This window comes from Myotis daubentonii, chromosome 9, assembly GCF_963259705.1.
Source record: "Myotis daubentonii chromosome 9, mMyoDau2.1, whole genome shotgun sequence".
NCBI classification, from domain to species: domain Eukaryota; kingdom Metazoa; phylum Chordata; class Mammalia; order Chiroptera; family Vespertilionidae; genus Myotis; species Myotis daubentonii.
In genome coordinates this window covers 80,060,841-80,088,079 of record NC_081848.1, presented here as the reverse complement: position 1 = coordinate 80,088,079, position 27,239 = coordinate 80,060,841, and the positions used below count along the sequence as shown (strand labels likewise).

Genomic DNA, 27,239 nt, shown 5'->3' with positions numbered 1-27,239 from the left:
ACCAAAAGGCTCCTTATTTTAATTTTATTTATTTTTCCTTTTTTTCTTATTGTGGTAGAATACACATTACATAAAATTTACAATCTTAACCATTTCTAACTGTAAAGTTCAGTGGTATTAAATACATTCACATTGTTGTCCAACCATCACCACCATCATCCATCCCCGTCTGTAACTCTTTCATCTTATAAAACTGAAACTCTGTCTCCATTTATCAATAACTCCCATTCTTCCCTCCCCCCTCCCCCCAATCCCTGGCAACTATCATTATACTATGTCTTCTGCTCATTGGTCATTCATATATCCTCTGAAGAAATGTCCACTCAAGTTCTTTGCCAATTTTTTAATCTTTTCCTTTGTTGTTCATGTTGTGGAGTTTTAGGAGTTCTCTGTATATTTTGGATATTAGTCCCTTACCAGATATATGATTTGCAAGTATTTTTTCCCATTCTGTGGGTTGCCATTTTACTCTATGAATAATATCTTTTAATGGACATTTTAAAAATTTATTAAATTCAATTTGTCTTTTTGTTGTTACCACCTGTGCTTTTGGTGTCATATCCAAGAAATCATTGCCAAGTGTGGTGTCGTGAAGCTTTTGTCCTAGGTTTTCTTCTAAGAGTTTTATTGTTTTAGGTCTTACATTTAGGTCCTTGATCCATTATGAGTTAATTTTTATAGATGGTGTTAGGTGCGAGTCCAACTTCATTCTTTGGCATGTGAATATCCAGTTTTCCCAGCACTATTTTTTTTAAGACTGTCCTTTCCCCATTGGTCTTAGCATTCTTTTCAAAAATCATTTGACCATATATGCGAGAGTTGGTCTATGTCTGTCTTTTGCCAATACCACATTGTTTTGATGACTGCAGGTTTTTTTATAAATATACTAGTGGCCTGGTGCACAGATTCATGCCCATTGAAAGGAAATTAATTAGAAGAAATATTTTACTATCACTGTTCGCCCTTTCTCTAAGTGTCAATCAAATTCACAATAGACAATGACAGATCGAAATACATGTGTGCTATTGGTGTCAGTGAGAGCTTTATATGTATCGTGCATGCACGAGTCAACGTTTTTGTTTTTTTTTAATTTTTTTTAAAAAACATATTCTATTGATTCTTTAGAGAGGAAGGGAGAGAAATAGAGAGTTAGAAGCATCGATGAGAGAGAAACATCGATCAGCTGCCTCCTGCACATCTCCCACTGGGGATGTGCTCGCAACCAAGGTACATGCCCTTGACCGGAATTAAACCTGGGACCCCCTCAGTCCGCAGGCCGACGCTCCATCCACTGAGCCAAACCGGCCACGGCAATGTTTATTTTTAAGTTGCCAGTGCACGTCATATGTACCAGCCAGTTGGACAGGTGGTCGGATGGACGTATAGTCAGTCACTTAGCCTTTTATATATAGAAAGATTTTTATTGATTTCAAGAGAAAGGGAGAGGGAGAAAGAGAAACATCAATGAGGAGAAAGCATCACCAATTGGTTGCCTCCTATATGCCCCCAACTAGAGATCAAGCCTGCAACTGGGGCACATGCCCCACCCCACCGGGAATCCGACCGTATTCTCCTGGTTTAAAGGTCAATGCTCAACCACTGAGCCACACCAGCAGGGCATGACTGCAGTATTGTAGTAGGTTTTGAAATCAGAAGGTGTGAGTCTCCAGTTTTGTTCTTTTTCAAAATTGTCTTGGGGCTGGCTGGAGGTGGGCAAAGGAGGGGAAATGAGGGTGTATAATTGTGCACAGTTGTCTCATAACCTTTTTATTTCTATAGAATCAGTAATGTTCCCACTTTTCTGATTTAAGTAATTGGAATCTTCTCTCTTTTTCTCTTAGTCCATTTAGCTAAAGGTTGGCCAATTTTGTTGATCTTTTCAAAGAACCAACTTCTGGTTTTATTGATTTTTATTTTGTTTTTTCTATTCTCTATTTCATTTATTACAGCATCCAGGAAAGAGCTGTATCCACAGATACACAGTAAATGCTTGAGAAAGGAACAATTTCTTGGAATGCTGCACAGTCATAACTTTTGCCCTTCTTAAACCAGTCAGTTGAAAACTCAGAATTAGATCATGGGGAGTTTATTCTGCCAAATATTGAAATTGCCTCTTAAGAATATCAGAAGTAAAAAAGGGATAAAAAGATGGCCCAGGTCAGCAAAAACACAAATGGCTGTTTTGCAACCAATTGGAATGGGATAGTCAAAATCCAGAAAGGCTGAGGCAAACCTTCACAGCCTTCAGAAATGGCCTCGGGCCACACAGCAGGGAGGAGAGGCACAGTGCAGGTGACAATAAATGGCTCCAGTTATAGAAGCTGCAAATGCCCATTAAGAGATGAACTTAAATGGGAAAGAGAGAGCTTCAGATCGGTCTTTTCAGCCCTATGACAGTGACCGTGAGACATCACACTAATATCCTATGGAAGAAGCCGAGGCCAGGAATCGGATTGCCTCTTACTGGTGGAGCTGGGTGAGTCATTGAACCCATTAGAACCTCTGCTCCATCATCCATAAACACCAAACCCATGACCTTAACCATTGACAGTAAGAACTGTCGGCTAAAATGATAAAACTATAAAGTGCTATCCACATACGAAGAAAAAGGGGTTCGGTAGTAAAAGTGCCAAGACCAGTGAAAGTCACCTCACACGGTGATTTGATCATAAATTCCTCACTGGGCAGGTATAGTGGGTCGTCATGCTCCAGGCCTGTAACTTCTTTAGTAAAAGGTTTATCTTTGGCCGAAACCGGTTTGGCTCAGTGGATAGAGCGTCGGCCTGCGGACTGAAAGGTCCCAGGTTCGATTCCGGTCAAGGGCATGTACCTGGGTTGCGGGCACATCTTCAGTAGGAGATGTGCAGGAGGCAGCTGATCGATGTTTCTCTCTCATCGATGTTTCTAACTCTCTATCTCTCTCCCTTCCTCTCTGTAAAAAATCAATAAAATATATTAAAAAAAAAAAAAAAAAAAAAAAGGTTTATCTTTGCCTTAAGCAAGCCCGGCCCATTGTTCTTGTGCATCTAGGTTAACACACTTTTGAAATGCCAGAGTAATTCTTTTTCAGATCCCTTGAAGGTATAACCACCCACAAGGGAGCACATAATCTTGTTAACTATCCTACAATCCAGTTTCCATCTTGCTTTCTCCCATTTCCATGTAATCTTCCTTAGCTCCTTCCTAACTTTCAAATGCATAAAAGAAGCTACAAAACTTATTCTCTGGGGCACTTGAGATCTCGCTCCCTGGCATATGTCATGAGCTTGGCTCAAATCTATATATATATAAAAGGCTAAGTGTCCGTCCATCTGACCAGTAGCTATGATGTGCACTGACCACCAAGGGGCAGAAGCTCAATGCAGGAGCTGCCATGACGTGCACGGACCATTTAAAAATAAACGGCACCACAGACCTGGTGCAGACAAACTAACACTCAGCTTCCCCCAAGTGGGACACAGGCCCCGCCACCACCCTGGAGCAATACCCCACCAAATCACAGCCAACGCTGCAAGACCCCATGGCACAAAAGGCAGCCCACAGCCCAGCCCAGCGGGGAAACGGTGGCTGTGGGTGCTGGGTAATGACATCACATAGCAACGCCTGGCTTCCTCTCCCGAGCCAATAGCCCCCTTGGAGTTTCTCTGGCCCAGGAACATGACTTGCTTTATAGCCAGGTGCAAAGATTTTAGTTTAATCAAATGTTTGTGAAGCATTTTCCCGGGCCTCATCTCATTTGATCCTCATAGAAGTCCTGGAGTAAGTAGATAGGAGACCTAGTAGAATACTATTTTCTTTTCAGTATCATGACACAAATAGCAATATTAAAATATTTCTTTTATTTCCTTTCAATGTGCACGAATCCATGCACCAGGACACTAGTAAACTCATCAAAATTCTCTACTGGTCTGTACGCTTCTTACATTGACATGGTGGTAAAGTTTGAATTCACCTTTGGAGCCAAAACTTTCTTTTTCTGTATTGTAATTCCATTCTGCTATCCCCAAGTATTCAGTAAAATTTTATGAAATATCAGGTAATATTTTTTAAAGCTGTATTTTGAACCCTGGCCAGGTAGCTCAGTTGGTTACAGCATCATCCTGATATACCAACGTTGTGGGTACAATCCCCGGTCAGGGCACATACAAAAGAATTAACCAATGAGTGCATAAATAAATGGAACATGTTTCTCTCTCTCTCTCTCTCTCTAAAATAAAAAATTTAAAAGCTGTGTTTTGAGAAGTTATGAGACAGGTCTCTTTGTATGTTTCAGGCAAAATGGTCTGAGAGAGAGGCTAGAGCCCTGAGACAGGGAGAACTAGGTGACATGCAGGAAAAAGTGGATGGACAGTTGGATATAAACAACCCAGGTAGAGTTCGTTCTTCTAGAAAATTTTTTTTTTGAGCCTATACTATGTTCCAGCCTTGGTAGAACATATCATAAGCCTTCCATAGTTCTAGAAATACTTGAGAAGAACTTGGTAAAAGACAGACTTCCTGCAGCTCAATTATAAAAGAAGCTTGAGAGTTGGACTCGGGCGGCACCTTCACCACCGCGTCCAGCCTGCTGGGTCTCCAACCCTCTCGCTTTCCTCATTGCCCCGGATAGAACTCTCCAGAACTCTCCGATGTCCTCGGTGTGGCCACAGGAAACAACCTGTACTCCTATGATGAACCTGCACAGTGGTGAATCACTTTCCCCCTGTTGTCCACATCTGAGTGAATCTTCCCAGAGTCTGAGAGATAATGATGATGCTTGAAAAGGGTTCTAAAGTCAAAGATCTTGAGATTAATAATGGCAGGAAAATCATCACTTTTTCAAATAATTCTCCTTGGAGATGGTGGAGTTGGGAAGAGTTCTCTAATGAACAGATATGTGACTAATAAGTTTGATACCCAGCTCTTCCATACAATAGGTGTGAAATTTTTAAGTAAAGATTTGGAGGTAGATGGACAGTTTGTTACCATGCAGATTTGGGACACAGCCGGTCAAGAGAGATTCAGAAGCCTGAGGACGCCCTTTTACAGAGGTTCTGACTGTTGCCTGCTCACTTTTAGTGTCGATGATTCTCAAAGTTTCCAGAACTTGAGTAACTGGAAGAAAGAATTCATATATTATGCAGATGTAAAAAGAGCCCGAAAGCTTTCCTTTTGTCATTTTGGGTAACAAGATTGACATAAGTGAACAGCAGGTGTCTGCAGAAGAAACCCAAGCCCGGTGCAGGGACAACGGCAACTACCCTAACTCTGAAAAATGTGCAAAAGATGCCACAAACATCACAGCAGCATTTGAGGAAGCAGTTCAAAGAGTGCTTGCTACTGAGGATAGGTGAGATCACTTGATTCAGACAGACACCGTCAAGTCTGCACTGAAAGCCCAAGCCCAGCTCTTCTTGCTGTTGATTGCTAGAGAGGTTGCCCGAGCTGCCTGAACAACTCACACTTACGAAAAAACACAGGGGAGAGAGGAGAATTAGCGTTTGCAGCAATAGATGTTCTACTCATAAAATTAAACTAACCATATTGCTGCTTCATAAGTGGGAGGGAGAAGGGACACATTCACTCACAGAAGAATCTATTTACTCAATAATGGCACCTTACATTTATAAATTGTTAACGGGTATCTAATATTTAATTTAAATATGTAAGTTACAGAGATAATGAGATGACCAAGACTTTAATTATGATTAAAACAAAACACTTGAGTATTCTAGAAATTATTGTTCTTTTCCTGGGAAAATGCAGGACTACTTTTTATATATGTGTATTTTAATGTAATTAGTATTCTATTCCTGTTTCAGGGGGAAATTTTCCTAAAGCAAAAATGTTGGATATTAAAGATTAAAATCAAATGCAAAAAAAAGAAGAAACCTGAGTAATTGTTTTTTAGGAACTGACTTGACATGTTATTTCTGAAGATGTGAGAGATCGGAGCTATCTAAGACTCAGAGGTCAAATGCAGTTGAAGGTTTCACATGGCATCTAGTTTCATCCCACTGCCTTCTGGCATCCATGTTCCCAAGGACAAATGAGCTTTTAATCTCATCAAAGATCCCTTGTATGTAATGTGTTGCTTATCTCTTGCTGCTTTCAAGATTATGATAGGGCTAGGTGTAGCTCTCTTTCAGTTTATTCCACTTGGCACTGAGCTTCTTGGGTGCATAAATTATTGTTTTTCGTCAAATTTGGGATTTGTTTTGGGCATAGTTTTTCAAATATTTATTTGTTCTGCTCCTTTCTCTCTATCTTCTCCTTCTAAGACTCCCGTTATGTATTTGTTGATAGACTTGATGGTGTTCTACAGGATCTGAGGTTCTGTTCATTTTCTTTTATTCTTTTTTCTTTCTGTTCTACAAACCGAATAATAACAGCTGACCTATCAACAAGTTTGCTGATTCTTTCTTCTGCCAGTTCATCTCTGATATTGAGCCCCTCTAGTGACTTTTTCATTTCAGTTACTGTACTTTACAACTCCAGAATTTGATTCCTTTTTTTTAAATTTCTATCACTTATTAATCATCTCTATTTGATAAGGCACTGTTCTCATACTTTCCTTTAGTTCTTTAGACACCTTCTAAAATAGTTGATTTAAAGTTTTGTCTATAAAGTCCCATGTCTGGGGATAGTTTCTACTGATTGCTTCTTTTCCTATGCATGTACAATTCTTGTCTCATACTTGTTTTTTTGTTGTTGTTTTTTAAGATGTGTCTATTCCTTTAACTATTTATTTATTTTATTGCTTTCAGAGAGGAAGGGAGAGGAAGAGAAAGATAGAAACATCAATGATGACAGAGAATCACTGATCGACTGCCTCCTGCGCTGCATGCCCCACACTGAGGATGGAGCCCACAACCAGGGCATGTGCCCTTGACTGGAATCAAACCCAGGACCCTTCAGTCCTCAGGCCGACGCTTTATCCACTGAGCCAAACCAGCTAGGGCTCATACTTTTTTTTGTTAAGAACAAGTTTCAACCATTTCTCTTGACTAAATGTTCCTGATTGGATTGTTGCTATAAGCCTTTTGTTAATTCCCAGAATTCTAAAACAGTTGGTTTTTGACAATTTTTGCCACTTTTTTCATTTCTTTTATGGAGGAACATCTTTTAAGAAATCCTGTTCCACCACTTCCCAGGAATCTGTATCTCATATGTCATTTAGAAAGAGGCTATCATCCCCTCAAAATAAGTTTTTGAAGAAAAGGGGTAAAAGAGAAAAACTCTGATAGCAAAATACCCTGCACCTGATCTTAAGCCCCAAATAGTGTTATGAATTGCACCCTTCTTTATTTAAAAAAAAAATATGATTCTTTAAAATTAAAAGGACACAGAAAATAACTTTTTTCATGCATAACTTTATCATTTCAGCAGCCAGGAGGGGGAAAATGGTATAACATTCCAAAAAAACCTCAATGAGATGTTATATATTCTGTTTTATAATGTATCTTTCTCATGTAGGAGCATCATGGCTCTTATACTATAGTAATAAAGTTAAAATGACAGTTTGATTATTTACAGTTTGATGGACTATTTTTAAAGTTGAGTAGAATGACATAAACAGATTACATATGTAGAAATCTTTTCTGAGGTATATTTTGGTGTTTTCCTATTTTCTGCTATAAAAACGCATTATACTTTAAGTTGCATTTCTAAAATTGCATTTGCAAATGCTTTTTCCCCCCTTTTTTAAAAAAATTTGAGGTTTAATTTCTCCCTGCTGCTTAATGTCCTGCACTGTAGTGGAGCACATTTTCCTCTCTTTTTGAACAGACATTCTGTCATTCAATGACATCCCTGCCATCATTTAATGTACTATCATTTGTTGTTTATTACATAATGCTCCTTCACCACCCTGAATGGGGAATTCAGAACCAAAGAAGGGAAAGACTGTATCTAAAACTCCTGCAGAGTAGGAATCTAAGGCAGTCCTCCACTCAAATATCCTTTTTTGGAACTCCACAGACCTTCCCTCTTTACCCACATGGGGCCACATAGGCATCAGGTATCAGGAGAGAGGTCAGACTGCATTAATAATTTTCAACCAGGTCCCTCCCACTCACCACCCACAAGCTTCCTGAGGGCATACCCAGTGACCAGGACAGGGATGCAAGTCCACATCTGTTTGTCCTCTAAGACCTAAGTCTCTATCAAGAATTTAGTGGCAATGGCCCCTCCAAAGAGATTGGTAATTCTCCACTGGGAGGTTAGGGGGAGGTCAGGAGTCAGGGTTCTTACCATTTTGGGGGTGGGGGTTAGGGGGGGTAAACTAAAGAATGAGAAAAGGAAGGCATGAGTTCCAGGTGCCAGAATTTCTTGTTAACCAAGCCTGACTAGAAACCAAGAACTCTTAAGTACTAGACTCCTTTCTCTTAATTTGAAAAGATGTAAGATATGGGATAGCAATGCCAGACCTGGACTCAGAAGACTGGAACTCAAAATCTAGCACAGCTCTGTCACTGGCATGATTTTAGAACCAGTGCTTGGTCAGACAAAGCCTTGGGAGATATTCAAAATCTAAATCCCACCTGTTTTGTATGTTAATTCCACCTGTTTTGTAGCCATAATGCATAAGAATGAAGCTTTAAATAGATTAATAGAGTCCAGGCACCTGGTAGAGCAACCTGGGGAGAGAGGTGCAGAGTTCCATGAGAAGAGGGTAGACAATGTGATGCCCCCACCTAGGACACATGGGCTGTGAGACCATCCCCCACTGAGCACAAAAAGGCAATGAATCAGGGTTCTGCCTAGCAGTTGGATTCAAAGGTCAAGACCTAGTTTCATCATGGACAGGAATCTTGGACTATAAAGAACCATCATCCAGCCCTAACGGGTTTGGCTCAGTGGATAGAGCGTCGGCCTGCAGACTGAAGGGTCCCGGGTTCGATTCCAGTCAAGAGCATGTACCTTGCTTGCAGGCACATTCCCAGTAGGGGGTGTGCAGGAGGCAGCTGATCAATGTTTCTAACTCTCTAGCCCTCTCCCTTCCTCTCTGTAAAAAAATCAATAAAATATATTTTTAAAAAAAGAAACGTCATCCAATTGAGAAAGAAATTCCAAAAGCTGCATAGGAAGTAATTTACTAGAGTATGAGGTCACATCATTAATTTCTTATTCAGTAAGCTTTTTTTATTCCAAAAAGATATATAGCATTCAAAATAAATATACTAAGAAAATAAAGACCATAATTTTTATAACTTTGTGTTAAGAAATCTGTGTGTATTTGTTACTTTATGTACTACTAGAGGCCCGGTGCATGAATTCGTGCACAGGTGGGGTCCCTCGGTCTGGCCAGCGATTGGGGCCAGCCAGCCAGGAGGAGGGACCGCAGGAGGTTGGCCAGCCACAGGATGTTGGCTGTGGGAGCGCACTGACCACCAGGGGGCAGCTCCTGCATGGAGCATCTGCCCCCTGGTGGTCAGTGCACATCATAGCGACCGGTCGACTGGTCGTTTGGTCATTTGGGCTTTTATAGAGAGAGACTAGAGGCCCAGTGCACGAATTTGTGCATGGGTGGGGTCCCTCAGGGTGGCCTGCAGGGATGGGGCCAAACTGGTAATCTAACACCACCTGCAGCTCCTGCCTGCCATTCCCACTCATCCTAGCCCTGCTGCGCCTGCCTTGGGCTTGCACCCAGTCAGTCCCGAATGGGAGAGGCTCACACTGCTGCGGCGGCACTTGCCAGCCGTGAGCCCTGCATATGGCGCTCATCCCAAGGCGGGGGGTGGAGTGGGGGTACCGGGATGCGATCGGCCCTCTGGGCAGGCGGTGGGACGCCCTTGCCAGCCCGAAATCCAGATCCATCCCACTGATGGTCGCGTCAGTTATCAGAAGCCACCTGATGGCTGCTTTTACATCGTTTCTTCCCTGCAGAGTGTCTAGGGAGGGGAAGCAGCTGTGGTGCCTGAGGCTGACTTCCAAGAGGCCCACAGCACTGTCAGGATCATGCCAGTGGCACCAGTCCGTCGGTGCCTGGCCCATTCTCCAGAGATTGGGCCTGCAGGACTAAGGGAGTGAGTGGCTGCCGCCAGGCTGGTAGACTGCCAGGACGGGTCGGTCAGCTGAGAAGTGCTCCCACTGTGGGAGCGCACTGACCACCAGGGGGAAGGAAGCTCCTGCAGAGTGTCTGCCCCCTGGTGGTCAGTGCACATCATAGCAACCGGTCCACCGGTTGTTCGGTCGCTTTGGCTTTTATATATAGAAGATAATATTCACTGTAATTTGGACTATACAGAGTAATAAGTCACTCTCAAGATTCCAATTAAAATATGTCACTAATTGGTTTATATGTTTTTTAAGAAAGGTGGGGTTTGTTTTTTTTTTACTGATTTTGTAGAGAGAAAGGAGAGGGAGAGAGAAACATCGATGTAAGAACGAAACATCTATCAGCTACCTCCACTAACCGGGGATTGAGCCACAACCCAGGCATGTGCCCTGACTGGAAATCAAACTGGCAACCTTTCGGTGCATGGAATGACACAAAACCAACTGAGCCACACTGACCAGGGCACTAAGTAATTGGTTTAGATTTGTGATTTTAAGTAGGAATGTTACTAAGTTTAAAATCAGTATTGGCAGATGACAAATACACACATGAAAAGAAGCTCAATATCATTACTCACCAGAGAAATTCAAATTGAAACCATGAGACACCACTACACACCTTTTAGAATGGCTAAAATTAAAAAGACTGACCATTATCCAGTGTTGGTAAGGATTTAGAGGGACTGGAACTCTCCTACACTGCTGGTGGGAATGTAAAATGGTACAACCACTATGGAAACAGTTGGGCAGTTTAAGTTAAACATACACCTACCATATTATCCAGTCGCTCAACTCCCACACATTTGCCCAAGAGAAAAAGAAATATATGTCCATACAAAGACTTGTACACATTCATAGCAGTTTTATTTACAATCACCAAAACTGGAACCAACTGAAATGACTAATAGGTGAATGAATGAATAAACAAACTGTGGGGTATCCACATAATGGAATACTACTCAACAACAAAAAAGGAAAGAAGTACTGATATATGCCCCCCAAAAAATCTCAAAATGATGCTGCGTAATAGAAACCAGACAAAAAGGGTACATATTATATGATCCCACATATGTGAACCAGAAAATGCAAACTAATCTGTAGTAACAGAAAGCAGTTCCATGGTTACTTGGGAATGGGGGAAGCGGAGAGAGATGGGAGGAAAGGATTGCAAAAAGGGGCGCAAGGAAACTTGGAGATGAAGGATGTGTTCTATCTTAATTATGGTTTCATAGTTAAGGTTTCACGAGTGCATACATATACATCAAAACTTATATATTGTAGTCCTAGCTGGTTTGGCTCAGTGGATAGAGCATTGGCCTGCGGACTGAAGGGTCCTGGGTTTGATTCCAGTTAAGGGCATATGCCCAGGTTGTGGGCCCGATCCCCAGTAGTGGGTGTGCAGGAAGCAGCTGATCAATGATTCTCTCTCATCATTGATATTTCTCTCTCTCCCTCTCTGAAATCAATAAAAATATACTTTAAAATTTTTTTTAAATAAAACAGGAATATAGGAATGTTTAAGAAAATTTAAGAGCCAACTTAATTTATTAGATTTACAGGAATTATTTAAGTATTAGGAATGTCTGTTAATCAGACAATTGGAAGTATTAAAATAATTAAAGGAAGTTGAATGTAATTTAGAAATTCAATATAAATTTTTCAAATTAGTTAAGTTTGCAAATGAGATCCAGTATTATTCAAAAGGGCCCTTCAAAGTGATTAAAATTTTCGACAATCATAAATAGAACAGAAAGATTTTAGGTTACACTTAGAAGCAAAACTTGGAAGACTAGCCATTAAGAACTAGGTTTCAACTTTAACAAATTGAAAACCAATTTTTTTTTCATCCAAAGAAACTTCTGAATAATCTTTGCATTACACAAAAACCCAGGGGTAGGGATGGGGTGTGGTGACAAAAAAAAACCCTGCCCAAACATGTCACTCACCTGAAATTCATCAAGTCAATCTCTCTGAATCTGTTTCCTCATCATAAGAAAGGAATGTTTTCCAGAATAAATTATACATTTATTATTAACTAGAGGCCCGGTGCATGAAATTTGTGCACAGAGTGTGTGTGTGTGTGGGGGGGGGGGGGGTCCCTCAGCCTGGCCTGTGCCCTCGGGGGATGTCCGACTGCTGGTTTGCAGGAGGCGACTGGAGGCAACTGGCGGGGCACTCACTGGCTGGCCCCGCCCCCCAATCACCTTTGCCAGTCACCTCCCTGTGTCGAGTGTCTGCCCCCTGATGGTCAGTGCACGTCATAGCGACTGGTCATTCCCCCGTTCAGTCAATTTGCATATTAGGGTTTTATTATATAGGACGATTTAATAATATTAATAAAGTTTAATATTGATAAACAGCACATCAGTTAGCAAGAGCACTAGGAGAAGCATACAGTGGTGGACAAATATAAGAGATTAGCAGCATGATAGCACTCCGTAGTAACTGCAGCCTTTCCCAGACCCTGAGCTGGCCAATGACAGACATACAAAAGATGACATATTCTCAGAGACTAAGCATGACTCAGCAGAGCCAGATCACGGAATTTTCCCAGAGGTTTCAGCCAGGGATGGATGTCATCAGGAGAGGAGCTGCTACACATGGAGACTGGCCCCATTTCACACACAGCTGATGGAAATGTTCTTAAGAGCAGCTTTGAATTCCCTACTCCCTACCCCCTTCTCTGGCCTGTAAGAAAGATAAGGAGTAAGGGACAATAGCAATGACAGGGTGCTGGGATGACCTGGGTTATACCTTCTCGCATATTTAAAAAAATAAGCTCTCCCGTCCCAAAAAAGCCCACCCTGGCCCCCATGGCTTAGTGGTTAAAGTGTCAGCCTGTGCACCCGAGGGTCCGCAGGTTTGATCCCCAGTCAAGGGCGTGAACCTGGGTTGCAAGTTCAATCCCCACTCCCTGTCAGGGTAAGTGTGCAAGAAGCAACCAATCAAAGTTTCTCCTTCACATCGATGTTTCTCTCTTTTCTCTCTCCCTGCCCTCTCCCTTCCACTCTCTGAGAATCAATGGAAAAAATATCCTCACTCCTTAGGTAAGGATTAAAAAAAAAAAAGCCCACATTCAGAATCACCAAGGAGATATAGCAAAGGAGGAGGGCAGAGCAGAACCTTCCACTGGAGGGTCTTAGTGTGGTAACTAAGCAAAACTCCAAGACTCAGCAGGGACTTAGAGGCTGAAGACCAAACAAACTTCAACAAGTTAGATGACCTGGGAGAAGGCAGCCCTTCTCGCCACCAATTTTCCCTTCCTACTGATGGATTTGGTGGAAGACACACAAGGGGGTAGGGATCCGAATATTGAATTCTGCTCATCAGCCTTCTCCGGAGACGGATCTCCGTTTCTCAGCTCCATAAGATCGGTGGTTAGAGACCTTCACCCAACTCCCCGCCTCTCCTCCCAGGGATGCAAGGAAGAGCAATAACATTCAACTCTATCAATGGAGAACAGGAGGATGAGATAAGCAGAGAGAATAGGGCAAACTCAACTGAGGCTGCTGCTGGCCCAAGAGAGAGCTGTGGGGACATCTCAGAAAGAACAACTCCTGGGTCAAGAAGTGTCTCCTGAGGAAAATAGCTACTCTGGGTAGAAACCCAAGAAAAATTCCCCAAAGAAATCTTCACCCTGAGCCCCGAACTCGAGTCTGGGGAGAGCTGTCCTTGAGCAACAAAGTCCCCAGGGCAGCGGGCAGAGGGCGGGGGTGGGGCGATGCTAGTCAGAGAGCTGGCTGGAATGTTCCCTGGGACCAGCACAGGAGACAGAACTGGATCATCAGGTGGACCCCGGCCCGAGGGCCCTGGTTTGCAGCAGAGGAGATGTACCTGGCTCAGTGCATCAGGGGAAGCTGTGTGAGGAGAAACCTGGAAAGCAGGCGGTCACACGGGCAATGCGGCCTGAGCACTCCGTGAGAGAAAGAAGGGACAAGTCCACCTTTACCCTGTCACTGTGACAGCAAAGACTGAGGTCCGCGTGAACCGTGCCAAGTGTTTTCACAGCCAGCTGACAGTCAATAGCCACAGCTTCCCGGAGTCCCTCACCACCAGCCTGCTTTCCATGCTGACTCAAGGGGTCTGCGCAGAGACTGCCCGGCCCTAAGATGCTTCCTCGGGTCCTGAGGAGCCTTGCCACCCTCCCCACGACCAGTGTCCCAAGTCACGTCCTTCTAGAAGTAGGGCTTCCTGCTGAGGCTGACCAGTTGCCAACTGCGGCCAGCGAGGGACCCAGATGTCATTTTCCAGTAAAAACCAAGAAAGACTGGGAACAGACAAGGACTGCTTATATTTTCCAAAAATCAGAGCTTGGCCATTATTATGTATTGCACTTGACAGCTGACGTGCCCGGACTGCTAACCTGGATAGCTGCTCCTGAAGGAGACCCACCCACCCCACGACCTGGATTCAGGCACAGGACTTACCCTCGGGTCTTGTCAGCTCAAAGAGGCAGGCGCAATCTAAAGTAAAAGAAAGAGAAGTGTTACCCTCATTTCTGCAGCACTTCCAAGAGCACCTAGGAGTAGCAAGAACAGAGATTCAGAACCCAGAGGACTGTTACTTTGCTTCCATCAAGGAGAGTGGATGTGTGTGTGTGGGGGGGGGTGGCAGGGGGGAGGCACCAGGAAAGCACCCCAGCTCTGCTATCCAACGCCTGGGCTCCACCGTTGCTGCTCTGCCACTCACTCCCGTAACCACTGAAAGCCTGTTTCCTCATCTGTGAAATGGGAATAGTCACAACACTCATCTCACAGGATTCCTGGTCACACAAGCGCAGCCCTGGCACCACGCCTGCTGGAGAACACAGACCTTAGCCAATGCGCTTAGTAAGAAGCATTTAAGTAAAACCCTTTTCTGGCACTCACTGCACAAGAACAAGAAGTTCTAGAAACTTTATTGTTTTATCTGAAGTACTTTTTCTTCCTGTCCAATTCCATCCTGCCCCAGGCCGACTTTCTCCGCAGAGCTGTCTCCAGTCCTTCAGAGCTGAGCGCTCCTCCAGATTAGATTCTCCGAGCCCACTTCCTATCTCCCTGTGCACTTGACACTAATTTTTGTCTTATGTGACCGAGAGCTGATATGTCTCCTATTTAACCGACTATTTCCTCAGCCCACGTTGGTGGGATGTGACCACTTTGGGGAGTTCACAGGCCACACCTGTCACTCAGCTCTAGTCACTGGTAAATCAAGAACAAAATGGAGCCCTAACCGGTTTGGCTCAGTGGATAGAGCAGCGGTGGGCAAACTTTCTGACTCGAGGGCCACAATGGGTTCTTAAACTGGACCGGAGGGCCGGAAAAAAAGCATGGATGGAGTGTTTATGTGAACTAATATAAATTCAAAGTAAACATCATTACATAAAAGAGTACGGTCTTTTTTTTTTTTTTTTTTAGTTTTATTTAGTTTGCCCACGGCTGGGCTAGAGTGTCAGCCTGCGGACTCAAGGGTCCCAGGTTCGATTCTGGTCAAGGGCATGTACCTTGGTTGCGGGCACATCCCCAGTGGGGGGTATGCAGCGGGCAGCTGATCAATGTTTCTCTCTCATCAATGTTTCTAACTCTCTATCCCTCTCCCTTCCTCTCTGTAAAAAAAAATAAAAAAAAATAAATCAATAAAATACATTAAAAAAAACAACAACAAAATGGAGACACAGACCAGCAAATCATCAAAGGAACTGAATCCATGATGCCCTGGTAGATTACGTCAAGGCTGAAAATGAAAGTCTGGGGTACTCGATTCAATAAAATATTTATTGGGCTTATACCTTTCATGGGCACCATGTCAGAGGGCACAGGCTCTGCTCCCAAAATGCCAAAGAGTAGGTTGAGAGGGACCCATGTAGGGACTCTGCCTGATGGCCTGGGAGGGACCCCAGCCACACAGTCTCCTAGCTGTGTAGATTCTGAGGGATTTAGTCTACCCATGGCTCCTCACCTTTAAATGAGGAGCTAACAGTTCCTCTGTTATAGGGTTGTTGTGTCAATCCAAAAAGACATGTAAGGGGCTTAGCAAGATCCCTGCCACCACATAATAAAAGGTTGGCTTTTATGAATAATAAATCATTTCATATCATTATTATTAAAAGAGAGGAGCCATGTCCAACAGAATAGATTTGGCAAGGCTTAATGCAGGAAAGCCCGCAGAACAACTCTGATAGGATAAGGCAAGAGGAACAGTCCTGCAGAGAACAAGGGCGCCAGGGACAAGAGCAGAGGCGGGACAAACACTAAGAGCAGGTCTGGGGCCTCGCATGAGGACTGAGGCAGACAGAAGAGGGTACCTGTTAGGTCAAAGCGAAGAAAAAGCCCAATAGGTGGGATCATATCTTCTCACTCAGTAGGTGAGAGGAAAGGGCTTTGTGTCATTTCCCATCTCCCACCATCAGGCCCTCCTCCTTTCGAAGTTCAGCAAAGAATTCACGGCTGAGATTAGGGGCAGCTAAGACCAAGAGGTGAAGGGATGGTCAGTCAGGCCCAGGTGAGGTTTCGGAGGGAGCAGGCGCAATGCCCCCCAGCTGAGAGGATGTCTACGGATGACAAACAGCATGCTTTCTGGGTATAGGGAGCAGGGGGCTGCTCAGAAGAGAGTAAGATGCTACTGGGAGGCAGCCAGAGAGAGGGCCCACACTAATCCTCAAGGGAAACGTTTACCTGGGGACGGCGCCCAGCTCATGTGGAAGAGCGCTAGACAGATGGGGACAGGCTGGGTCTATCTAGCACAGGACCCGGGACTAGGCTCCTGGAAGTGAGACAAGAGAAAGCAAGGAGGAGGACAAAAGGGCAAGTGGCCTGTACTGGCACATCCAAGGCAGGAGCGACCCACCGAGGCTACAGCTACCAGGACCAGCATCCCCGAGGGGTAGGTGATCCTCAAGGTGAGACCCGGCACAGACAGGGTCAATGACGCTGGAGCAGGCTCCAGGAGAGAGAGCTAAGGCACGTAGGGGACTTAGCGGTAAACTGTGGAAACTCTGAATGACAGCCTAATTCAACAAATCAATATTGAACAACCTCAGTGAGCAAAGCTCCCTCCTCAGGGCAGGGCAGCCACTAAGAAGCACCGGGTGCCTGCTCACAAGTGGTTTCCTAGAAAGAACACAGACAGATACAACCTGTTGCTCAGGCCTCCTGCTGGGCCCTCAGAGCCCAACCAAGCGCCCTGGCGCCTTTGGACCCAGCCTCACGTCTGCCTTACCAGCACCTTCGCAAGTGCCCTCACCTGTCACACCTCCTGTAGAGGCCTCTTCAGTGGCCAAGCAGACGTCTCACACCCAACTGAGAAGTGCTCCTTCTCCCCCGTTCCCCCCCACCCCGTCCACCTTCCTCAGCCTGCCTCTTGCACAGCGGTTCTCAACCTTGGCTGCACATTAGAATCACCTGGGAATCTTTTTAAAATGCTGATTTCTGGGCCTCATCCTCCGGAAATTCTGTTTCTTTGTTACTCATGTTGTGGCCCCACCCCATCACAAAGAAACAGAATTTCTGGAGGATGAGGACCAGGAATCAGGATTTTGAAAAGACTCCCAAGTGATTCTAATGTGCAGCCAAGGTTGAGAACCACTGCTCTTGCAGGTTCTAGTAAAACTCACCTCTCCCCCATAATGAAAACTTGGCTCCTCACATCCAATCACTGCTTCTGCACTGCCGGCTGCAGTGGTATCAAAGGAAGCTCACGACTCTCCCCGCCCACAGAGCTTTCCCGTCCATCCCTGTCCAGCCCCCAGCCAGTCCACTTCTCCCCTCCCTGGCCTCAGGATGCGGTTTGGCCTGATTTGTGGGCCTCTACTCAACTTCCTCTCCCACGCCCTCCCAGGGGCCATCCCTCACCCGCATGGGCTCTGTACAAACACACCGACTTGCTGCTAAAAGTTCCATTTCTTTTTCTCTCCCTCAATCAGTTTGTCAGCATTTCTAGGACAAGGACCTGTTTCATCTCTCACGTCTTCTCTCAGCGCCCAGTCTAGAGATCGGAACACGGTAGGTGTGCGAAAGGCGGCGAGTCAGAACTCAGGAGTTAAGATGGAGAGCAAGCAGACAGAACCGCCGCATCTCGGGGTTCGTAGAGTGCTGAGCACACGCACTCCCAGCAGGAGTACTGGCGTCACAGGCAGGGGAAGGGTGACGCGGGAGGCCAGGGCTGATGGCAGCCGCGGGTAAGGGAGCACCGGAAAAGGCAGAGCCTTCCGAGTAGCTCCGGTTATGATCTGCCTAATACAGTCCGGACACCTCCCTGAGACTCGGTTTTCCCAGCTGCAGAATGGGCATCAGGCGCCCCCGGCACACTTTCTCACGGAATGAACAGGCCACCAGGCGTTTAAGTTCAAAGCTGCCAGGGTCCTAGGACCCGGCCTCACCCCAGCGTTGGTGAGATGAGAAAGGAGCTCCCCCGAGAGGAAACGACTCAAGGTGCAGAGAGCAGGTCATTCCGGGAGGGACCTTCGTGGCGGGTCCTGAAAGCAAGGCTTCTGCGTCCAAAACTCCTCGCCGCCCCCGGCGAGTGCACTCGGTAAACTGCTGAAAGCGGCGAAAGTAGCGGTTGTGCCCAGCCCCACCTCCTAACCGAGCAGCCGCGGGCGAATCCCTGCTGCTGGGCTCCTCGAGCTTCTTCACCTGAAACTAAATGGGACCGAGAATACGCCACCGGGTAACGAGGAGGCGGACCCTACGCGAGACTCCAGCGAGACCCCTCAGAACCGAGCAACTGCCAGCATGATGCGGAGACCTGGGCTCCCCATGCAGACAGACTCGGGTTCGAACCCTCCCTCAAGGCCCTAGCACAGGGCATTTTCGTGCTCCTGGCGTCAGTTTCTCCATCTGCAAAATGGGCCCGAAAGCCAGAATAAGGCCGCCGCCGGTCGCCAGGGGCGCGGGATGGACAAGGCCCGGCTGAGCCCGCAAGGGAGGGATGCTCACGGAGCGACCGGCCGGGGTCAACGGGGTCCCCGGAACGAGGGAGCGAGGGTGTGAGAGAGGACTGACCCACGCCGACCGTCCCCCACAAGAGGGGGAGGGGAGGGGCGGCGCAACTGGCCTCGCGCACCGCCCGCAGCTGTCTCCCCCAGCCGTCACTCGCGAAGCCCGCTCCGCCTTGGCGCGCACGACCCTTATATAAGCGTCCCCTGCGGCGGCGCCGCAGCACGCCCACCCGCTCCCACCCGCCGCGGGAAGAGGAAGGTGCGCAGCGCGGCGGGCACTTACCGCTTCGCCGCCGCCGCCGCAAGTCGTCGCCGCCGCCGCTACAGACGCTAGCTCCAGTGACAGGGAGCAGCTGCGGTCTCCGCGCAACCAAACTTGCTGCGCCCCGCCTTGGGACTTCCTATTGGCTCAAGCAGCCCAACCCCTCCTGTTATTGGACAATGGCCTCCGTCACTCACCACTCCCCCGGTCAGAACTCCTCCTTACGCCCGCCCGCCCGTCACATTTAAGCCTTGGCGCCCCACGTCAGCCCCGCCCCTCGCGTCCCCGGCGGGTCCCTGGATTGGTGGAGAGGCTGGAAGAGCCCGTCCCTGGCACACCACCGCCCACTCCCTCGTCTACAGAGCCCCACGTGGGCCTCTCGTCCCGGCCGCAGCCCGCAATAGGCGGAAGTGGCCGGTCTCGGACACCTGTGATTGGTTGTCCGCGGGGGTGGGGATGTGCGATTCATTCACCCGAGTAGCACGTGTCTCCCAAAGCCGCTAGCATAACAGATCACACCGGAGCTCAAGGATCCGGGCTGGATGCAAATACCTGCCAGCGGACGGAGAAGAGGTCGGAGGAACGGGTTTGCGAAGGGCAGGAGGAAGGAGATGGTGCACGGGTTTACGGGACTGTGTCCTTTAGCAACTGTAGGGGTGGGGATGGTAGGCAGAAGACCGTCTCTGTGTGACCTTGGACCAGCAACCTCACCTCTCTGAGCCAGTTTCCTACTCTGCAAGTTGAGGCCACTCAGGACCTAGAGGGCCCCAGAAGGCTTGGTTGAACGGAAAGCTTCATAAGTCATAATCTGGGCTCTGTGCCAACCAGGAGATAGGGGAGTGGCCAAAACAAAATATATGAGATAGCACAGACGGTAAACAAATAAAATATACCGTACTTCAGATGGTAATCGGGGCGTGGAGAAAAAACCGACCTGCTTCCAGACAGTTGGGAGGATTAAGGACAATGAGAACATCTTGTTAACTAAAAATTGCTAATTGAGCACGGAGAGATAATACACCTCCGTTCTTTTCTTTCTTCTTTTCTCTTTTTCTTTTCTCTGACTATGTTGTGCTTGCTGTGTTTGTCTCTCCAATTTCCTAGACTTCCTTCCATCTATCTGGCTGAACTCGAACCTGGGACAATCCCACATAGCCATTTTAGTAGCGGAAAATGAATTAAAAGCCCAATTCCCCAGATTTGCATACTCATTTGATTGACAAACACCTTTTACAATGGGCTTGGTGCTATGCCTGGGACATAGTAGTGAAAAGGACACAGTTCCTACCATCTTGTCATAGAGCTAACATTCTATTACATGTCTAAGTCCAAGGACTCTTTCTACCTCACAACTTTCTTTATGCAGGAAAGAGTTAGAGCTGTGTGACCTTGGGCAGGTGCCCAACCTCTCTGGACTGAATTTCCTCATAAAAGGGTTTGGACATGTTGGCCATTAAGTCTGTTACTTTCTCGTCCCTATTAATCTTCTAGTGTGTGTGACTTCAATACTTCCTGCCCGCATTTCTTCTCCTCTGCTGTGCACGTGTATGACGTGGGCCCCTGTGTCACTCAGGAAAGGCAAGGCCCTGCTCTAGGGCTGGCCCTGCTACAGGGGCTGTGATGCATTGGCTCAGTCCTGGCTGGTCCTTGTGAACTCCTGGGTCTGGAGCAGAGGGCAGGTAGCTCCACCCCGGTTCAGGTGACTCCCTGGTCAACACCACCAGGTGGAGATCTGAACAAAGAAACTGATTGAGAACTAGAAAATGGACTGTTGTGAAACCAAGGCAGTATGGAATTTGAACAGTTAGCTCAGGCACATACATTACCTAGTTCACATTAAATTAGGAAACAAGACACCTCTTCACCCAGGCTCTCCTACCTCCAGGTTGAGTTCCCCAGAAGGGGTATTCCATCCCCGACAAAAACACTCCTGGTGAAAGCCTGGGTGGGAAGTTTCATGTGGCTAGAAAAAAGCATGCCTCAGTGTGGGCTTCTGTACCACTAGTGATAGAATCTCCTTGGATCAGGGTGCCAGTGGAAGCACAGATGCCTGAGCCCCAGCCCATGATTCTTATGCATTTTATTAACCACCAACTCAGATCTTAGAATCACCAGCAGAATACCACTCAAGTCCATTTTGAGGAATGGGATCCTCAGAAATAAGCATTGCATTGCTTATTAGATGCTCCTTGAATGGTCAGTGTTGAGAGGCCTAGAGAAGTTATTACCAAGACTTCCCTGATGATGAAAACCCTCTGGGGCTCTTTAAAACAAAACAGATTCCTGGACTCCCAACCCCTGTGGATTCCAATCCAGTAAGTCGAGGGTGGGGCCCAGGAATCTTTTTACTCATTTATTTATTTTTAACAAGCCCCAACTGATTTTTGAGATCTGAGAAGCTTGAGAAATTTGCCTGTGTTCCTAGGAGGATGCAGGGGAAGCCAAGGCAGGACAGAAAGGGGAGACCTTTCTGTCTCCCGGCCAGGAGTCTAGCTCAGAACTGGTTCTCTTACTGTATTTTAAGAGTTTCTCAGGCAAAGAGATAAATTATCAGTTGAAATATACACCGTTTTAAATTAAATATGTATCTATATGCACAGCCCCTCACTTCATTTCTGGTTGGGCGTGATATCTTCAAGGAAAATTCTAGTGACCTTAACCATTAGGCTTATAATTCTATCTGGTCAGTGTGAGGCCCAGGTCTGAGCCATGGCAGGTGGAACACATTTGCTGAGGGCTTTTTGCTGGCCTGACTCTGAGGGGCTGGACTCAAGGCCCACTACTGACTGTGTCCTTGGGCAAGTTGCTTCACCTCTCTGAGCTGCTGTTATTTCATCTAAAAAATGGGCGAGCCCAAGCTGGTTTGGCTCAGTAGATAGAGCGTCGGACTGCAGACCGAAGGGCCCCAGGATTGATTCCTGTCAAGGGCACATGCCCGGATTGCAGGCTTGATCCCCAGTAGGAGGCAGCCGATCAATGATTTTCTCTCATCATTGATGTTTCTATCTCTCTCTCTCCCTCCCCCTTCCTCTCTGAAATCAATAAAAATATATTTTAAAAATAAAATAAAATAAAAAATGAGGCTAAGCTCCGGAGTGGTGTGAGAGTGAAATGCAATCACAAGGTAAGGCTCCTGGAGAAGAGGGCACACTCCATCCCCATTGCCTACCAAGTTCAGTCAGATTCCGCTTCCTGGCTTTGGAACCCTCAGAGAGTGGGCTTCAGTCTGTCTTTCTAGGTTCTTCTGCAGCCCAAGGACAACCCTGTGTGTTCCCAGGCTCTAGTCACCCGCAGGATCCCACCCCGATCTCTATTTGCACCAGTCCTCCATGCTTTTGAGGCTGAACTCCAATACCACCTCCTCCAGGAAGCCTGCCTGTATTCTCCCCACCCCCAAACCAGATGTGGTCTCCCATTCTCTTCTGTGCAACCTCAGCACTTGGCGTCTATTTTAAGGTGCCTTCCTTCACGTAATCAGAATTTCTCCTTTGTCAGGGATGGAGATTCTACCTGACCCCCTTGGCCTCACTCCTTGGCATCATTGAAACAAAATCTTGTCTGGCCAGTGTGCTCGGTGATTGAGCATCAACCTATGAACTAGGAGGTCATGGTTCAATTCCTGATCAGGGCATATGACCAAGTTGCAGGTTCCATCCCCAGTAGAGGGCATGCAGGAGGCAGCCGATCAATGAATGATTCTCATCATTGATGTTTCTATCTCTCCTCTCCCTTCCTCTCTTAAATCAATAAAAATGTATCCTATATAATAAAGAGCTAATATGCTAATTAGACCGTATGGAGGAACAACCTTCCAGAATGACCAGTGGATGGGGCCATGGGGCCGTGAGGCAGCTGGGGCTGTGAGGGCCAAGGCAGCCGGGACTGTGAGGGCTGAGCTCCTTGCATGAATTTCATGCATCGTGCCTCTAGTTTTAAAATAAAATAAAATACTAAAGATTAAAAAGGAAACAAAATCTTGCCTGTGGTGTGTAGACGAGGATTAATTTCAATGGCTCACTAATAAGGAGCATCTGGGCAGCCTGCCCTGTTTGCTGCCTTCTGTATCTCTAAGCCTCACTGCAACCTTCAGTGGCACCAGCCATGTAAATCTCAGAACCACCTTAGGAAATGGATACTGTGTGTTTTATTAATTTCAAAGCACACATCGCCCCATCCCTGCATTTTAACCCCTGAAATGATCTCCTGGTAAATGGACAATGGGTATTCTTTATTTTATTTAAATTCTTTATTGTTGAAAGTATTACATGTGTCTCCTTTTCCCCCTATTGACATCTCACTGCCCACACCCGCCCCCAGCACAGGCCCTCAGCCCCCTACTGTCTGTGTCCATTGGTTATGCTTATAGGCATGCATACAAGTCCTTTGGTTGGTCTCTTACCCCGTGCCCCCGTATTCTTTCTTGATGGTATATAAAATAATGCTCCTGCCCTGGCTGGTTTGGCTCTGTGGATGGAGTGTCGGCCTGCAAACTGGAGGGTCCCGGTTCAATTCTGGTCAAGGGCACATGCCTGGGTTGCTGGCTTGGTCCCCAGTGGGAGGCATGCAGGAGGCTGCTTTAAGCCACTGAATTGGGGGTAACTTGTTATGCAGCCGTGGACAAGTAATAGTCTCCAATATTTAAGATCAAGTATTGACTCTCCTGCCCTGGGGACAGAGGGAGGAAGGAGAGTTGTCCTGGCCTCTAAGGGACACACAGTATGTGGTTGCTGCTACTTCGCGTATCTGGTTGGCTGCAGAGGAAACTGCCTCCCTGACCCCAGCTGAAAGGTCAGGCGGGCTCCCAGGGGAGGTGTCACGCTGCAGGGTCTGGAAAGATGAGTAAGAACTTGCCAGGTGAGAAAGGCAGGGAGGAGGGGGGAAAGAAAACACACATTTCTCCTTGTCCTCCGGAGATTTGGGAAGTTGTCGTAAAATCACACACTTGGCAAGAGGGTGTGCAGCAGCGACATGCCTGACGCAAGAGCATGATTCACCCCAAGGCTCTTAAAAGTGTGTGAGTCAGCAAGCTCCTCCCTGCGCAGACTTCGGGACGGTGGGGATTTGATTTGGCTCTGAGGGCACTGGAGATTGTGTAATGGTTTTGTTGCTTTTTAACCAGGCAGGGGTTTAGCCTTTAGGGGCGTGGTCAGGGGTGGAATGAAGAGGCCTGGGTGTGGATCTCAGCCCACCTTTGGGACGGGGGGGGGGGGGGGGGGGGGGGGGGGGGGCAGAAAGCCAAGGCCCCCTTTCTCCATTCTCCTCTTCACACTGGCTCCGTCTTCGCTCTTCTGGCTGGGAACCGAGCCTGGTGGATGTTAAGAGCCCTTTCATCCCAGGATGGCCTAGAGCAGTGATGGCGAACCTATGACACGCGTGTCAGGGGTGACATGCAAACTCATTTTTTTGGTTGACTTTTCTTTGTTAAATGGCATTTAAATATATAAAATAAATATCAAAAATATGTCTTTGTTTTACTATGGTTGCAAATATCAAAAAATTTCTATATGTGACACGGCACCAGAGTTAAGTTAGGGTTTTTCAAAATGCTGACACGCCGAGCTCAAAAGGTTCGCCATCACTGGCCTAGAGAGTGAGACAGAGGAAAAAGAGCAAGGCCAGACCCGGGGAGAAGTCTGAGATGAGGCAGGAGTTGCAGCCAGCACTTCCCCGGCCCCAGACAGGGGTGCCCTGTGCAGCGGCCCAAACAGAGTGGAGGCAGGACCCCTGGCTTCAAGTTCTGCCTCTGCCACCAACACGGGCAGAGGGCAGAGTGGTTGCAGCATTGGGCTCCAAAGCCAGGCTGACCCAGGCAGGAGTCCCAGCTCTGCCTCCTCCTGGGCACACTCTCTGGCCAGGTGCCTGATCTCTCTGGGCCCCAGTGTCCTGATCTATACAAGAGGGATAACAATGCCCACCTCATAGGACTTTTGTGAGATTTAAATGAAATACATGGAGGAACCAATAAAAATGCTCAGAAAATAGTAGTTAAAGCAAAAAGAAGTATGGACCAGATGTGTGAGGTACCTTTCAGACCTCAAATTCTATGATTCTGAGGATTTGCTGGGCGGCCCGAGCACATTTCTCTTGTGCCCGTCTTGGGAGAAAGAAAGGCTACTAATAGTCTCCCTTTTGGAAACACCCCCATTCATGATTTTATTTGATTTTTCACAACAACCCATTTTACAGATAACAAGACTGACTGAGAGGGGAAGGGATTTGCCCGAGATAAGATATTTATTAACTAATGTTTTTATTGGTTTCAGGGAGAGAAAGGGAGAGGAAGAGGTAGAAACATCAATGATGAGAGAGAATCATTGATAGGCTGCCCTCCTGCACGTGCCACACTGGATATCAAGCCGACAACCCAGGCAGGTGCCCTGACCGGGAATCAAACTCTGACCTCCTGGTTAATAGGTCGATGCTCAATCACTGAGCCCAACTCACCTTTTTTAAAAAAAATTTATTTGTTGATTTTAGAGAGGGAGGAAGGGAGAGGAAGAGAAACATCAATTTGTTATTCCATTTATTTGTGCATTCATTGGTTGACTCTTGTATATGCACTGACTGACCAGGGATCAAACCTGAAACCTTGGTGTGTTGGATGATGCTCTAACCAACTGAGCTACCTGGCCAGGGCCTCACCAACTCACTTTTACTCAGTGCCCTCTATGCTCCTGTGGGTGCAGCATTATCATATTTAATCTCCTGTCTGATGGTGGGACAAAGGTGTAATGGCCACCATGAGGAGAAGGTCTCTTCAGAGTGAAAGATGAAGCAAACAACTCCATAGAATATAACAAAATGTTTTTACGGGATAATTTACTTTCAGGGCAATTGGGTAGAGCAGACAGAAGGCCCAGCATGCAAATTATTCTGCAACTAGAGGCCCGGTGCACAAATTCGTGCACCAGTGGGATCCCTCAGCCTGGCCTGTGGGATCAGGCTGAAACCGGCTCTCTGAGATCCCCTGAGGGGTCCTGGATTGCGAGAGAGTGCAGGCCAGGCTGAGGGACCTCACCAGTGCACGACTAGCACCAGGGAGGGACGCAGGAGGTTGGCCAGCCAGGAGGGACCACAGGAGGGCTCCAGAGCGTGTCTGGCCCATTCAATCCCAATCGGCTGGACCCCAGCAGTAAGCTAACCTACCAGTCAGAGCGTCTGCCCCCTGGTGGTCAGTGCACATCATAGTGAGCAATTGAGCGGCCTTAGCATATCATTAGCATATTACGCTTTGCATGGTTGAACAGATGACCGGACACTTAGCATATTAGGCTTTTATTATACAGGATAAACACTCCTGTGCAAATTATTCTCCAATAAAGACTCCCGTTACTGTACTGTTTTATAATATAACTCAGGTACTATGGGTTGACAAGACAAAGGGACAAAGAATGCAGCAGCCCCTGTGGAACTGTCACCAGGCTGACAGTCATCCTGGCCACTACTAACAAAAGTATTTACATTCTGTTTTAAGGAGCACAGAAGGCTTTGATATGCTTACTAAGGACGGTGGTTGGTCAAAGGCCACCTCCCGAAAGAACACAAAGTGATGGAGATGGTGTTGGTTCACCTCTACATCTGTACATCCTCACAACAGTTCCCTGAGTTACTTGTCCCTGTTACAAGTGGGGAAGCTGGGAGGAGGTGCCCAGGGTGGCACAGCCGCAGTGATGGAGCTGCTGTTCCCCCAGAGGCAGCTGCTCCTCGGAACCGGAGCTCTTACCTCTGTTCTCTGCTGGAGAATTAGGGGCAGAGCGAGGCCTGGAAAAGTCCAAGTCTGACTCCCAGCCTAGAGCTGGCCTGTTTCTTTTTATAAAATTTCTAATTGCGGTAAAATATACAAAAACATAAAGTGCACCATCCCAGCTATTTTTATGTACAATTCAGTAATGTTACATTCACACTACTGTGCAACCAATCTCCAGAACTTTTTTTAAAAAATAATTTAACAGAGAGCCAGGGAGAGGAAGAGAGAGATAGAAACGTCAATGACGAGAGAGAATCATTAATCAGCTGCCTCCT

At 46.7% G+C, this 27,239-nt stretch overlaps 1 protein-coding gene and 1 pseudogene across 4 annotated transcripts in view; one reads left to right on the top strand and one right to left on the bottom strand.

Moving 5' to 3' along the window:
- PC (pyruvate carboxylase) overlaps positions 1-19,380 on the bottom strand; it is a 67,206-nt gene extending 47,826 nt beyond the window's left edge. The window contains exons 1-2 of one of the 4 annotated variants that reach the window (XM_059709959.1): positions 19,239-19,363; positions 14,466-14,501 (exon numbers count right to left, since the gene is read on the bottom strand). The gene's annotated coding sequence lies outside the window, so the exon portion shown is untranslated. Of the gene's footprint in view, positions 1-14,465; positions 14,504-14,760; positions 14,779-18,394; positions 18,562-19,238 lie in introns of those variants that run through there. The other 3 variants (XM_059709962.1, XM_059709960.1, XM_059709964.1) reach the window with 3 other exon arrangements.
- LOC132241362 (ras-related protein Rab-9A-like) lies at positions 3,956-5,403 on the top strand (annotated as a pseudogene).
- Positions 19,381-27,239: the final 7,859 nt, after the last annotated feature.